The following is a 14136-nucleotide window of genomic DNA, read 5'->3' as shown; positions in this document are numbered from 1 at the left end:
TAACTGTCTCAAATCAAGGCAAGACAGGCCTTCAAATTTCTTGCTTCACAGCAAAGTCTGCCAGATACTATGGGCCTGTACGCTGAAGATGGATGCCCTAAGCTCGTAGAGAAGCTTTGGGTGACTGTCCAGGCAGTCAGATGTCTCTGTCATGGCAGAGTTTTTGGAAGTTGTGTGCGATGCATATTTTGTTTACGCAAGTATATTACATCTCTAGGGGTCTTTGATGGAATTGAAGACTAGAGAGTTACAGTTGCAGTTTTTCTTAGTTTTACTTGAGAAAGTAACTTAGCTGTAAAACTTTGGATTCTGTAAGATACGACAGATAACGCATAATTCTCTTTGAATATGCTAAGTACAAATGGACAGAATATTGTAAATGGAATTCCGAATAGATCATTTTTTTGTTGTCTGTACTTTCACTATGTTAGAGTAAAATCCTTTGCATTTATGACAACAAAAATGGGAAACGTTGTAGAGTATTCTTTTGTTTAAGGTGTGTTACTTTTGTTTAGGTTGCGTTTGTTGACCTCTGTGAAGCTGTGTTCTTGTGCCTGTCTAAAACACCTGATGGTCTAATAAACAACTGAACGGCCAATAGCAAGGCAGAAGAAAGCATAGGCAGAATTGGGGGTGGGGGCAGAGGGAAATAACAGAAGGAGAAGTCTGGGAGAGGCAGAAAGAAGGAACCAGAGGAGGAAGAGGACATCAGGGGCCAGCCACCCAGCTGCATATCAAGACATGAAGTAAGAGTAAGATTTACAGAAGCAAGATAACATGAGAAGCCCAGAGGCAAAAGGTAGATGGGATAACTTCAAGTTAAGGAAATCCGGCAAGAAATAAGCCAAGCTAAGGCCTGATATTTATAATTTGGAATAAGCCTCCATGTTTGCTTTATTTGGTAACTGGATGGGGGGCCCCAGAAAAGACAAAAGCAAAAAAGCAACACTTGACTAAGAGAGGAGTGTCTCATAAAGGCCACCCATAGCAAAACAAAAATCTTGACTCCACTTACATCAGTTCCCTTGATCCTCACACATGAGGACTGGGCAACCGTGGACCTCCCAGCCAGGAAACAAGGTGGCAACCATCATCCATCCAGGGATTACACAGCAGAGAAGATAATAAAAAGATTGAGAGTTTTCAAACGACTGCTACATTTCTCCTTTCTAACTATTTGCTATTTAGGATTCACATTGTTATGATAGTGTCTTAAGAATTCAAGTGAGATATAAGATTAAGGTCTTGACCCTCACTGGGCCTTAATCCATTAATTATACTTCCTATGTGAACTTGGATGGAGTTTTATATACATCTTTAAGCCAGTTCACTCTTAATAGATTTCGAGAGTATCTACGAGCAGTAGTAGTAGCATTTGTAGTAAAACATTTATCTACTCATGGATCAATGCCACCATATTTATTTACATTTGTATTTGTGTGTGAATATTTACAGCATGTCATTGATCCACTAAGAAAATTCACGAAAGTGCATGCGTCTAATGAACACTATGTGCTCCACAAGCCTAATGGTTTTACCAGGCTAACAGGAGCAAATGAGATGTGTTAGGATGAGAAAGAACCTCAGACACCCATAATTGTAGTCATCGTCCATGACTTATAGCGCCGCAGGGTAATTGTCATCATTGGTCCGTGATAGCCTACCTCTTCTCTAGTAATATGTGCGTGTTTGTTATTTAACGCAGTAATTCATTAACAATAAAAGTGCCTCTGATTTCATTTTGTTTTTTGTTTTTGTTTTTTCAGAATACCTAACCTCTGCTCTAAACTATAATAACACAGAGCAAAACAAGACAATAATTTTGAATATTACTCACACAGGATTTGGACTTCACGTAAGCACTGAGAATAAGTGTAGAGATTATGGGTGTGGCCCAGTGTTTAAGGCAGACTGAAGCCATTCCTTCAGTGGGACGAGCACTGTGGATGACGAAAATTTCATACTTTAACTATGTAAGTATGCAAATCTTTTTCTGTAGATGTTTGTGAATCTGTGGTAATAGCTATTTATTTTCACTTAAAAAATTTAAGTCTTTGGGTTTGGTTCATTTTAATGTGTAGTGATTTTGGCAACATTTTAATAATAAAGAGTTAAGAATTTAATAATGTCACCCTTTCCTCCCTGAAGTGTTAAAGCAAAGACCCACGATAAGCCTTGAAGCCAGCAGCCATGAGAAGAGATTGAAGGATATAGAACTCAGAGATAAACACCTATTCCATGATAAACTGAGCATTCCAGGTATTGTGTGCCTAACTGAGTCCAGTGTGTCTACCAGTACAAAGAGAGAAATATTGAATGAATGGAGAGACGGGGAGGCACAGTCTAGAGTCAGATTTTTGTAGCCAAGTCCAGCTCAACAAACACTGAATGGGGACTAACCTCGTGTTTGCTGTAGACGAAGCTCACTGTCAAAGCCAAAGAGTCACTTACAGTGGGAGATGTATTAACTTTCCTACAAGTGAACACCAGATAAAACCATAAGAACCAAAACTGGTCCATGTGTCTGTCTAGCTACACATTCCCTACTCAACGGGAAGTGCTAAATCTTCTGAGTGAACCTAGGTAGAAGGCAAGGAGATCCTGACTCAGTCTCTGCAGCTGTCTGTCAAATGTAAATATGCAAAGAGCCATCTGGATGCACATGGGATTCTTTATTCCAGAAACTTCAAGGAGACAGCACAGAAGTGGTAGAATACTAGAGTGTGTCTTAATAAATAAATACAACCACCTTGTAAAAACATGAGTGGTTCAGTTGAATTGGTGTTCTAAAGAGTCTGGGGCTGGATGAACCATCCACCTCTTTGGCAACAGCAGGTCCTCACTAGCCTCCACTTTGGCTTCAAACCTTGAGAGAACAATACCCTGTTTCTGCATTTATTATAGTGCCAATGCAGCTGGGATTCAACAGAAAAAGTACAATAAAAAAGACACATGTTATTATATATATGATAGATGATGGATAGATACAGAGGTAGATAGATAGATAGATAGATAGAGAGAGAGAGAGAGAGAGAGATAGACAGAGATACATATATACATACAGTATTAGCTGGATTTGTAGTTTGAAGATGGATAGACAGACAGACAGATCCATAGACAGAGAGATAAACAGATACAGATAAATACAAGGAATCAAATATGTTATTAAATATGCTTTAGAGCAGTTCTTAAGAATGCTTTAGATCAATTCTTTGATTCAGTGTGTCATCAGATTTATTTTAAAATTAATGATATTAAGAAACTGTGTCCATGATATTTGGTATCTGTCTTCAACTGGATGTGTCCTTCTTGAGCAGTGCGTAATTCATTAAAGAATAAGGAGAGGCAGTCAGAGTAACACAGGAAAATGAACTGTACTTACTTGGTCACTGTGCTCCCAAGACCCTAGGCTCGCCGTAGACATCGTGATCCACGTGGAAGGGCAACTCAGGAATATCCAGAGAGATGAAAAGAGGAACGGATTATAAACAAAATCACAAAACCATGTTCTATACAATGACCCTTGTGTGGTTTCTTTTTTATTTCACTCATCTACGAATATAAAAGGTTGCTACATTCTTCTTGAGAAAGTACACAGGAGACCCGGTTCTAACCTTAACAAGAATTTTGACCACCATTTTATCTTTTTATTTTTAGTTTTGTTTATTTAAGAGTTCTTTTTTCACATACCAACCACAGTTCCCTCTCCCACCCCCACCCCCCTCACCCCCCTCCTCCCGCTGCTCCCACCCACCCTCCATCTTTCCTCCACCCAGCCTCCTATCCAGTCCTCAGGGAGGGTAAGGCCTCCCACGGGGAGTCAAGGAAGCCCGCCATATCAAGGTGAGGCAGGACCAAGCCCCTCTCTGCTGCATCAAGGCTGAGCAAGGCATCCCTCCACGGGGAATGGGCTCCAAAAAGCCAGTTCGTGCACGAAGGATAAATCCTGGTGCCACTGCCAGTGGCCCCATAAATTGTCCAAGTCACACAACTGTCACCCACATTCAGAGGGCCTAGTTCGGTCCCATGCAGGTTCCCCAGTTGTCAGTCCAGAGTCAGTGAGCTCCCATTAGCTCAGGTCTCTGTGGGATTCCCCATCATGATCTTGTCCCCTTTGCTCATATAATCTCTCCTCCTTTGCTTCAACTGGACTCCGGGAGCTCCACAAAGTGCTTAGCTGTGGATCTCTGCATCTGCTTCCGTTAGTACTGGATGAAGGTTCTATGATGACAATTAGGGTAGTCATCAATCTGATTAGAGGGGAAGGCCAGTTGAGGCACCCCCTCCACTGCGCCTTGGAGTATTAGCTGGGCTCATCCTTGTGGATTCCTGGGAATTTCCCTTCTAGGAGGTTTCTTCCTTACCCCATCATGGCTCCCTCCATCAAGACATCTCTTTCATTTCTCTCCATCTCTGTCCCTCCCCCAAATCCACCATCTACTTCCCTCAGGTTCTCCTTCCACCTCCCCTTATCTCCACCCCTTCTCCCAGGTTGGCAGTTCACTCAGGAGTTCTTATTTACTTCCCCTTCCCAGGAGGATACATGTACATCTGTCACTCTTAAGGTCCTCCTTGATACCTACTATCTCTGGGGCTGTGCATTGTAGCCTGGTTATCCTTTGCTTTACTTGACTATCATTTCAAATGGCACAGAGCATCCTTAGCCAAGGGATTATACCTCTGGAAATTCACTACTAGTGGGTTCCTCAACTTTGAGATATATATATATATATATATATATATATATATATATATATATATATATATACTGTTACAATATTACTACATGGTACTATTTGAGAATCTGTTCCCCTCTCCTGTGTTTTAGTTGACTCTAATTATATGAATGTAATGAAAACTCATGAACAAAAATACTATGATAATACACTATCACGTACTACACCTGACATCTATCACAGTTCCACACTACATGTGTTCTGGTGTGAAGCTCAGACTCCCAGACCTGTAGTCATGCTCCACGGATCAATCATCATGAGTGATCAACCCATCATTGATCCAACACCGCCTTTTCCTTTCTCTCACACTTTCTATATTTTTATCACCTTACTATTCGTGTCACTTGGAGTAGTCATATAACAAGTCACAAAATCTGGATGTTTTGAAATTATGCAACAGATTTTGTGCCACCCTGATTCTGTCTTTCTACTTAATTTTGGAATTCCCCAACCCTGCGCTCATGGTCAGGTTTAATTGAGCACACAGTCTCAATTGGCCTAACAGGAGCCTATGCATGCCTTTACCAAGACAACCTAAATGTGTGATCAAGGCCACCCAAAGCGAAACAAGGACTTTGACTCCACTTACATCACTTCCCTTGATCCTTACACATGGGGACAGGGCAACCACGGACCTCCCAGCCAGGAAACACGGTGTCAATCATCATCCTTCCAGGAAGTACAAAGGAAGAATGATAATAAAAAGATTGATATTTATCAAATGATTTCTACATTTCTCCTTTCTAACTATCTGTTATTTAGGATTCACATTGTTATGATAGTGTCTTAAGAAATCAAGTAAGATTTAAAAGTCAAGGTCTTGACCCTCACTGGGGCTTAATCCATTAAGTATACTTCACATGTGAACTTGGATTAAGTTTATATACATCTTTATGCTAATACCTGTTAACAGACTTCCAGAGTTTCCACATGTAGTAGTACCATTTGTGGTAAAACATTTGTTTACTAGCTGATCTATGCCTCAAAAATTTATTTCCATTTATATTTGTGTGAATATTTATAAAATGTTTCACTGATCCACTAATACTCCAGAAAGTGCTTGATTATAATGTCAGGATGGGCTCCACAGGCCTAACGTCTATTCCCCGGTTAACAGGGGCACATAGGATATATGATGATGAGAACCTCAGACACCCAGAATTGTAGTCATCGTCCGTGACTTATACTGCCACCCCAGACTTGGTCATCATCGGTCCATATTAGCCTTCCTCTTCCCTAGTAATGTATGTATGCGTGCAATTTAACACATGAATTCTTCGTTAATAATAAATGTGCCTCTCGTGTTATTTTGTTCTTCGGGATAACCAAATACCTTGGTCAGATACATTCTATACTCTATCACAACATAGGGCATATAACAATATGAGCAATACAATATAATAATTTTGAATATTACTCACATAGCTTTGGGTCTCCAGGTAAACACCGAGAGGACGTGTAGAGATTTGGGGGTGTGGCCCAGTGTTTAAAGCAGACTGAAGCTATTCCTTGTGAGGGATGAGCACTGGGGATGATGAAAATTTCATGACTTAACTAACGCAAGCTTTGTAAAACTATTTCTGTAAACCGTGGTGACTCCGTGGTAATCGCTATGCATTTTCACTTAATAAAATTTAAGTCTGTCATCAACTGGATGTGCCATTCTTGAGTAATTTGTCATTCATTTAAGAATAAGGAGAAGCAGTCAGAGTAACACAAGAACATGAACTGTACTTACCCGGTCACTGGGCTCCAACGACCCTAGGCTAGCCGTGGACATCGTGATCCAGACGGAAGGGCAACACGGCATGGGGATAGCCGGAGAGATGAAAGGAAGAATGGATTATGAACACATTCAAGTTCTATGCAATGTTTCCTTATCAAAGAACATACAATTGTGATACATTCTTCACTAGAAAATACACAGGAGAGCGAGTTCTAACCCTAACAAGTATTTTGACCACCATTTTTAAACAGTACACAGCATCCTGAGCCAAGGGATTATACCTCTGGAACTTCATTACTAGTGGGTCTCTGTACTTTGCTATATGTGTATTTGGTATTGTACTATCATAGTATATCGATACACATTTAAACCTATTTTTGTTACACTGTATGCGTGTTTCTACTCTTGTTTAAACCATTTTTGTATATTGATAAAAATTTAAGGTTGTTTTGATTAAAACATATTGTATGTATGTTTCTATTTATGTTTGAGGTATTGCGCTTATGCAGTTCGGTCGGAAATGTAGGGTGCAGTTCTAGTTTTGGAAATTGATTACTATAAACTATATGGGAAAATCAGGAAACAAAGGATAGCGGTTAGTCACTTGTAACAATCAAATTTGTGGATATGTTCGGTTTGCTTTCCGGATCATATAGAGATATATTTTAGATGAAAAGAGAGTCTTCAAACTTTTCAAAGACTTACAGAATACGGCATTACAAATGTTTTGTTATCCTCAAGTTTTTCATGACCATGAGACACATCTACTCCTGGCAGCACCCATTTGCTTCAGAGGTGAGGGGCACTGAACGAACCCCTTATGGGGTTTACTTTCGTTGTGGCCAGATTTCTTTGTGGCCACTAGACAAAGAAACTGCTCTTGTCTTTGGCTGCTGACATTGTGCTGTGCAGGTTTGTCACGCAGGACACGCAGGAAAAAGGTTGTTGAACTGTGCCAGTACAAGGCAGGGCAGGCATTCAAAATACCTGCTTCACAAAAGAGACTGCCACACAGTCTATAGGACACAGAGCAGAGTGACTGACTAAGTGTCTCAAATCAAGGCAAGACAGGCCTTCAAATTTCTTGCTTCACAGCAAAGTCTGCCAGATACTATGGGCCTGTACGCTGAAGACGGATGGCCCAAGATCGTAGAGAAGCTTTGGGTGACTGTCCAGGCAGTCAGATGTCTCTGTCATGGCTAGAGTTTTTGGAAGTTGTGTGCGATGCATATTTTGTTTACGCAAATATATTACATCTCTAGGGGTCTTTGATGGAATTGAAGACTAGAGAGTTACAGTTGCAGTTTTTCTTAGTTTTACTTGAGAAAGTAACTTAGCTGTAAAACTTTGGATTCTGTAAGATACGACAGATAACGCATAATTCTCTTTGAATATGCTAAGTACAAATGGACAGAATATTGTAAATGGAATTCCGAATAGATCATTTTTTTGTTGTCTGTACTTTCACTATGTTAGAGTAAAATCCTTTGCATTTATGACAACAAAAATGGGAAACGTTGTAGAGTATTCTTTTGTTTAAGGTGTGTTACTTTTGTTTAGGTTGCGTTTGTTGACCTCTGTGAAGCTGTGTTCTTGTGCCTGTCTAAAACACCTGATGGTCTAATAAACAACTGAACGGCCAATAGCAAGGCAGAAGAAAGCATAGGCAGAATTGGGGGTGGGGGCAGAGGGAAATAACAGAAGGAGAAGTCTGGGAGAGGCAGAAAGAAGGAACCAGAGGAGGAAGAGGACATCAGGGGCCAGCCACCCAGCTGCATATCAAGACATGAAGTAAGAGTAAGATTTACAGAAGCAAGATAACATGAGAAGCCCAGAGGCAAAAGGTAGATGGGATAACTTCAAGTTAAGGAAATCCGGCAAGAAATAAGCCAAGCTAAGGCCTGATATTTATAATTTGGAATAAGCCTCCATGTTTGCTTTATTTGGTAACTGGATGGGGGGCCCCAGAAAAGACAAAAGCAAAAAAGCAACACTTGACTAAGAGAGGAGTGTCTCATAAAGGCCACCCATAGCAAAACAAAAATCTTGACTCCACTTACATCAGTTCCCTTGATCCTCACACATGAGGACTGGGCAACCGTGGACCTCCCAGCCAGGAAACAAGGTGGCAACCATCATCCATCCAGGGATTACACAGCAGAGAAGATAATAAAAAGATTGAGAGTTTTCAAACGACTGCTACATTTCTCCTTTCTAACTATTTGCTATTTAGGATTCACATTGTTATGATAGTGTCTTAAGAATTCAAGTGAGATATAAGATTAAGGTCTTGACCCTCACTGGGCCTTAATCCATTAATTATACTTCCTATGTGAACTTGGATGGAGTTTTATATACATCTTTAAGCCAGTTCACTCTTAATAGATTTCGAGAGTATCTACGAGCAGTAGTAGTAGCATTTGTAGTAAAACATTTATCTACTCATGGATCAATGCCACCATATTTATTTACATTTGTATTTGTGTGTGAATATTTACAGCATGTCATTGATCCACTAAGAAAATTCACGAAAGTGCATGCGTCTAATGAACACTATGTGCTCCACAAGCCTAATGGTTTTACCAGGCTAACAGGAGCAAATGAGATGTGTTAGGATGAGAAAGAACCTCAGACACCCATAATTGTAGTCATCGTCCATGACTTATAGCGCCGCAGGGTAATTGTCATCATTGGTCCGTGATAGCCTACCTCTTCTCTAGTAATATGTGCGTGTTTGTTATTTAACGCAGTAATTCATTAACAATAAAAGTGCCTCTGATTTCATTTTGTTTTTTGTTTTTGTTTTTTCAGAATACCTAACCTCTGCTCTAAACTATAATAACACAGAGCAAAACAAGACAATAATTTTGAATATTACTCACACAGGATTTGGACTTCACGTAAGCACTGAGAATAAGTGTAGAGATTATGGGTGTGGCCCAGTGTTTAAGGCAGACTGAAGCCATTCCTTCAGTGGGACGAGCACTGTGGATGACGAAAATTTCATACTTTAACTATGTAAGTATGCAAATCTTTTTCTGTAGATGTTTGTGAATCTGTGGTAATAGCTATTTATTTTCACTTAAAAAATTTAAGTCTTTGGGTTTGGTTCATTTTAATGTGTAGTGATTTTGGCAACATTTTAATAATAAAGAGTTAAGAATTTAATAATGTCACCCTTTCCTCCCTGAAGTGTTAAAGCAAAGACCCACGATAAGCCTTGAAGCCAGCAGCCATGAGAAGAGATTGAAGGATATAGAACTCAGAGATAAACACCTATTCCATGATAAACTGAGCATTCCAGGTATTGTGTGCCTAACTGAGTCCAGTGTGTCTACCAGTACAAAGAGAGAAATATTGAATGAATGGAGAGACGGGGAGGCACAGTCTAGAGTCAGATTTTTGTAGCCAAGTCCAGCTCAACAAACACTGAATGGGGACTAACCTCGTGTTTGCTGTAGACGAAGCTCACTGTCAAAGCCAAAGAGTCACTTACAGTGGGAGATGTATTAACTTTCCTACAAGTGAACACCAGATAAAACCATAAGAACCAAAACTGGTCCATGTGTCTGTCTAGCTACACATTCCCTACTCAACGGGAAGTGCTAAATCTTCTGAGTGAACCTAGGTAGAAGGCAAGGAGATCCTGACTCAGTCTCTGCAGCTGTCTGTCAAATGTAAATATGCAAAGAGCCATCTGGATGCACATGGGATTCTTTATTCCAGAAACTTCAAGGAGACAGCACAGAAGTGGTAGAATACTAGAGTGTGTCTTAATAAATAAATACAACCACCTTGTAAAAACATGAGTGGTTCAGTTGAATTGGTGTTCTAAAGAGTCTGGGGCTGGATGAACCATCCACCTCTTTGGCAACAGCAGGTCCTCACTAGCCTCCACTTTGGCTTCAAACCTTGAGAGAACAATACCCTGTTTCTGCATTTATTATAGTGCCAATGCAGCTGGGATTCAACAGAAAAAGTACAATAAAAAAGACACATGTTATTATATATATGATAGATGATGGATAGATACAGAGGTAGATAGATAGATAGATAGAGAGAGAGAGAGAGAGAGATAGACAGAGATACATATATACATACATACGTTAACGATGGATTTGTAGTTTGAAGATGGATAGACAGACAGACAGATCCATAGACAGAGAGATAAACAGATACAGATAAATACAAGGAATCAAATATGTTATTAAATATGCTTTAGAGCAGTTCTTAAGAATGCTTTAGATCAATTCTTTGATTCAGTGTGTCATCAGATTTATTTTAAAATTAATGATATTAAGAAACTGTGTCCATGATATTTGGTATCTGTCTTCAACTGGATGTGTCCTTCTTGAGCAGTGCGTAATTCATTAAAGAATAAGGAGAGGCAGTCAGAGTAACACAGGAAAATGAACTGTACTTACTTGGTCACTGTGCTCCCAAGACCCTAGGCTCGCCGTAGACATCGTGATCCACGTGAAGGGCAACTCAGGAATATCCAGAGAGATGAAAAGAGGGAACGGATTATAAACAAAATCACAAAACCATGTTCTATACAATGACCCTTGTGTGGTTTCTTTTTTATTTCACTCATCTACGAATATAAAAAGGTTGCTACATTCTTCTTGAGAAAGTACACAGGAGACCCGGTTCTAACCTTAACAAGAATTTTGACCACCATTTTATCTTTTTATTTTTAGTTTTGTTTATTTAAGAGTTCTTTTTTCACATACCAACCACAGTTCCCTCTCCCACCCCCCACCCCCCTCACCCCCCTCCTCCGCTGCTCCCACCCACCCTCCATCTTTCCTCCACCCAGCCTCCTATCCAGTCCTCAGGGAGGGTAAGGCCTCCCACGGGAGTCAAGGAAGCCCGCCATATCAAGGTGAGGCAGGACCAAGCCCCTCTCTGCTGCATCAAGGCTGAGCAAGGCATCCCTCCACGGGGAATGGGCTCCAAAAAGCAGTTCGTGCACGAAGGATAAATCCTGGTGCCACTGCCAGTGGCCCCATAAATTGTCCAAGTCACACAACTGTCACCCACATTCAGAGGGCCTAGTTCGGTCCCATGCAGGTTCCCCAGTTGTCAGTCCAGAGTCAGTGAGCTCCCATTAGCTCAGGTCTCTGTGGATTCCCCATCATGATCTTGTCCCCTTTGCTCATATAATCTCTCCTCCTTTGCTTCAACTGGACTCCGGGAGCTCCACAAAGTGCTTAGCTGTGGATCTCTGCATCTGCTTCCGTTAGTACTGGATGAAGGTTCTATGATGACAATTAGGGTAGTCATCAATCTGATTAGAGGGGAAGGCCAGTTGAGGCACCCCCCTCCACTGCCGCCTTGGAGTATTAGCTGGGCTCATCCTTGTGGATTCCTGGGAATTTCCCCTTCTAGGAGGTTTCTTCCTTACCCCATCATGGCTCCCTCCATCAAGACATCTCTTTCATTTCTCTCCATCTCTGTCCCTCCCCCAAATCCACCATCTACTTCCCTCAAGTTCTCCTTCCACCTCCCCTTATCTCCACCCCTTCTCCCAGGTTGGCAGTTCACTCAGGAGTTCTTATTTACTTCCCCTTCCCAGGAGGATACATGTACATCTGTCACTCTTAAGGTCCTCCTTGATACCTACTATCTCTGGGGCTGTGCATTGTAGCCTGGTTATCCTTTGCTTTACTTGACTATCATTTCAAATGGCACAGAGCATCCTTAGCCAAGGGATTATACCTCTGGAAATTCACTACTAGTGGGTTCCTCAACTTTGAGATATATATATATATATATATATATATATATAATATATATATATATATATATATATATACTGTTACAATATTACTACATGGTACTATTTGAGAATCCGTTCCCCTCTCCTGTGTTTTAGTTGACTCTAATTATATGAATGTAATGAAAACTCATGAACAAAAATACTATGATAATACACTATCACGTACTACACCTGACATCTATCACAGTTCCACACTACATGTGTTCTGGTGTGAAGCTCAGACTCCCAGACCTGTAGTCATGCTCCACGGATCAATCATCATGAGTGATCAACCCATCATTGATCCAACACCGCCTTTTCCTTTCTCTCACACTTTCTATATTTTTATCACCTTACTATTCGTGTCACTTGGAGTAGTCATATAACAAGTCACAAAATCTGGATGTTTTGAAATTATGCAACAGATTTTGTGCCACCCTGATTCTGTCTTTCTACTTAATTTTGGAATTCCCCAACCCTGCGCTCATGGTCAGGTTTAATTGAGCACACAGTCTCAATTGGCCTAACAGGAGCCTATGCATGCCTTTACCAAGACAACCTAAATGTGTGATCAAGGCCACCCAAAGCGAAACAAGGACTTTGACTCCACTTACATCACTTCCCTTGATCCTTACACATGGGGACAGGGCAACCACGGAACTCCCAGCCAGGAAACACGGTGTCAATCATCATCCTTCCAGGAAGTACAAAGGAAGAATGATAATAAAAAGATTGATATTTATCAAATGATTTCTACATTTCTCCTTTCTAACTATCTGTTATTTAGGATTCACATTGTTATGATAGTGTCTTAAGAAATCAAGTAAGATTTAAAAGTCAAGGTCTTGACCCTCACTGGGGCTTAATCCATTAAGTATACTTCACATGTGAACTTGGATTAAGTTTATATACATCTTTATGCTAAGACCTGTTAACAGACTTCCAGAGTTTCCACATGTAGTAGTACCATTTGTGGTAAAACATTTGTTTACTAGCTGATCTATGCCTCAAAAATTTATTTCCATTTATATTTGTGTGAATATTTATAAAATGTTTCACTGATCCACTAATACTCCAGAAAGTGCTTGATTATAATGTCAGGATGGGCTCCACAGGCCTAACGTCTATTCCCCGGTTAACAGGGGCACATAGGATATATGATGATGAGAACCTCAGACACCCAGAATTGTAGTCATCGTCCGTGACTTATACTGCCACCCCAGACTTGGTCATCATCGGTCCATATTAGCCTTCCTCTTCCCTAGTAATGTATGTATGCGTGCAATTTAACACATGAATTCTTCGTTAATAATAAATGTGCCTCTCGTGTTATTTTGTTCTTCGGGATAACCAAATACCTTGGTCAGATACATTCTATACTCTATCACAACATAGGGCATATAACAATATCAGCAATACAATATAATAATTTTGAATATTACTCACATAGCTTTGGGTCTCCAGGTAAACACCGAGAGGACGTGTAGAGATTTGGGGTGTGGCCCAGTGTTTAAAGCAGACTGAAGCTATTCCTTGTGAGGGATGAGCACTGGGGATGATGAAAATTTCATGACTTAACTAACGCAAGCTTTGTAAAACTATTTCTGTAAACCGTGGTGACTCCGTGGTAATCGCTACGCATTTTCACTTAATAAAATTTAAGTCTGTCATCAACTGGATGTGCCATTCTTGAGTAATTTGTCATTCATTTAAGAATAAGGAGAAGCAGTCAGAGTAACACAAGAACATGAACTGTACTTACCCGGTCACTGGGCTCCAACGACCCTAGGCTAGCCGTGGACATCGTGATCCAGACGGAAGGGCAACACGGCATGGGGATAGCCGGAGAGATGAAAGGAAGAATGGATTATGAACACATTCAAGTTCTATGCAATGTTTCCTTATCAAAGAAC

General features: G+C 40.5%; 1 long non-coding RNA gene and 4 pseudogenes across 1 annotated transcript; all 5 read right to left on the bottom strand.

Moving 5' to 3' along the window:
* Positions 1–1576: 1576 nt before the first annotated feature.
* LOC131924776 (small nucleolar RNA SNORD113/SNORD114 family) lies at positions 1577–1653 on the bottom strand (annotated as a pseudogene).
* A 2107-nt stretch (positions 1654–3760) lies between these two features.
* LOC131924424 (uncharacterized) lies at positions 3761–6208 on the bottom strand. Its single transcript, XR_009382897.1, has 3 exons — positions 6158–6208; positions 5326–5405; positions 3761–4221 (listed from the first exon to the last, which is right to left on the bottom strand). It is a non-coding gene; the product is annotated as an uncharacterized LOC131924424 (long non-coding RNA).
* On the bottom strand, positions 5877–5954 carry LOC131924758 (small nucleolar RNA SNORD113/SNORD114 family; annotated as a pseudogene).
* Positions 6209–9083: 2875 nt separating the features above from the next.
* Positions 9084–9160, bottom strand: LOC131924775 (small nucleolar RNA SNORD113/SNORD114 family; annotated as a pseudogene).
* Positions 9161–13388: 4228 nt separating this feature from the next.
* LOC131924757 (small nucleolar RNA SNORD113/SNORD114 family) lies at positions 13389–13466 on the bottom strand (annotated as a pseudogene).
* Positions 13467–14136: the final 670 nt, after the last annotated feature.

Source organism: Peromyscus eremicus, chromosome 14 (genome assembly GCF_949786415.1).
Source record: "Peromyscus eremicus chromosome 14, PerEre_H2_v1, whole genome shotgun sequence".
Taxonomy (NCBI): domain Eukaryota; kingdom Metazoa; phylum Chordata; class Mammalia; order Rodentia; family Cricetidae; genus Peromyscus; species Peromyscus eremicus.
This window is presented reverse-complemented; position numbering and strand designations above follow the sequence as displayed.